Source organism: Odontomachus brunneus, unplaced genomic scaffold (genome assembly GCF_010583005.1).
Source record: "Odontomachus brunneus isolate Ranch 3 - 2012 unplaced genomic scaffold, Obru_v1 Obru_scaffold_258, whole genome shotgun sequence".
Taxonomy (NCBI): domain Eukaryota; kingdom Metazoa; phylum Arthropoda; class Insecta; order Hymenoptera; family Formicidae; genus Odontomachus; species Odontomachus brunneus.
The window spans coordinates 69,440-71,562 of NW_022639708.1; the positions used below are offsets into that span (position 1 = coordinate 69,440).

Sequence of the window (2,123 nt, forward strand, 5' to 3'; positions counted from 1 at the left end):
AAACTGTTGTCAACAAATACGAAATAAACCTGGACTCTTTGACCTTTAATGACGAAACATGCCGAAATGTGTATTGACATAAGCCGAAGGCACATTGAACATTTGTTGTAGATTTAACTTATTTTCTATTTTTCACAAGAGAAAATGCTTCATAACTCAGAAATAAAAGGTTTTCGGAGTACTGTTCATTAAGAATTTTTAGTTTGTTTTAACGAGTACTACATACCCCTAAAATTTGGTACCACTTTTAGGGAACACCTTGTGTGCGTGCGTGTGTGTGTGTGTGTGTGTGTGTGTGCGGGTGTGTGTGTGTAGGGTGTAATAAAATTAGACCGACAAACTTTGAGGGGAAATAGAGGACATAAAAACAAACATATTTTGTTAATAATATTTTTTCTCTACGACGCTTCGTTTTAATACTACAGGATAGAAAATAGGAATTTTATCATTTTAATAAAAACTAAACATATAAATGGAAAAATTAAATTTATTTCAATTACACATATATATATTTTAATCTTCAAAAAACAATGAACAAAAGAACGGAACAAAAATGCGCAATTGATTAGCTCGATTTATAATAAATGTTTAAAAATTCCTCCATTTGCTTCAACATAAAGTTGATATCGTCGAAACATTGATTGTCTCACACACTCGAAGACTGCAGGAATATCTTGAACCTGATATGTTGCAGCAGTAATTCGGGCTACCAATTCTGCCTCTGTTTCAATAGGTGTCTTATAAATGAGAGTTTAATATGCCTCCATAAAAAAAAGTCAAGTGAAGATAAATCTGGTGACCGGGAAGGCCATGCGATAGGACTTTTTCGGCCTATCCAGCGCTCATTAAATCTTTGGTCCAAGTAATTGCGCACAGTAGCACTAAAATGGGCAGGTGCTCTATCGAGTTTTTGAACATTTATTATATGTTTGTTTTTTATTAAAATCATAAAATTCCTATTTTGTACCATGTAGTATTAAAACGAATTGCCGTAGAGAAAAACATTATTAACAAAATATGTTTTTTATGTCCTCTATTTCCCCTCAAAGTTTGTCGGTCTAATTTTTTTTACACTCTGTATATATAGGGTGGCCCACTTAAAATGTTACAAGCTATACAATAACTCTACACATATTTGTCCTATCAAAAAGTTGTTTATGAGAAAGTTACACACACGCACACGCACACGCACACGCACACACACACACGCACACGCACACACACACACACACACACACACGAGGGTAGTCCCAGAAGTACCCGACCTGACGTATAGATGGCGGTTGTTGTTTGAAAAAAATCACTATGGCCGAAAACATCAACCTTATAAAGCTGAAGTTTGAAGTTTCAAGACGCTACGTTGTTTAGTATTAGTTTAGCAGCCATCAATAGTGAACGCTCTCAGTACATTTGTAAACATGGAGAAAATTGGTCATCGTTATGTGATACAATATTTTCATTTGAAAGGTCTCAGTCCAACCAATATCAAAATTGGGCTAGATTCTACTCTGGGGGAGTCTGCTCCCTCGTTTACAACAATAACATATTGGGTGGCAGAGTTTAAAAGAGGCCGTAAGAGCTGCCAAGACGAACATCGCAGTGGTCGACCAAATGAGGTGACCACGCCAGAAATGGTGACGAAAATCCACAAAATGGTATTGGATAACCGTCGACTGAAAGTGCGCGAGTTAGCTGATATGGTAGGCATATCAAAAAGTGCTGTACATCGCATATTGACTGAAAATTTGGATATGAAAAAGCTGTGCGCACGATGGTTGCTCACAATTGAACAAAAACAGCGTCGTGAGGATGTTTCAATCGAATGTTTGGCAATGTTTCGCAATAATAAGGCCGAATTTTTGCGTCGATTCATAACCATGGATGAAACATGGGTTCATCATTTCACACCTGAGACGAAAGAACAGTCGAAACAATGGACTAAAAGGGAAGAATCGGTTCCGAAAAAGGCGAAGACAACTCCATCGGCTGGCAAGGTTATGGCGTCAGTTTTTTGGGATGTGCGTGGAATAATTTCATTGATTATCTTCAAAAAGGAAAAACAATCAATGGCGAGTATTATGCGAACTTATTGCAGCGTTTGAGTGATGAAATCAAGAAAAAAC

The 2,123-nt window shown here is 37.0% G+C and overlaps 1 protein-coding gene across 3 annotated transcripts in view; it reads right to left on the minus strand.

Moving 5' to 3' along the window:
* Positions 1 to 2,123, minus strand: part of LOC116852829 (DNA-directed RNA polymerase I subunit RPA1) — a 38,904-nt gene that overhangs the window by 14,880 nt on the left and 21,901 nt on the right. The gene's annotated exons all lie outside the window — the stretch shown is intronic.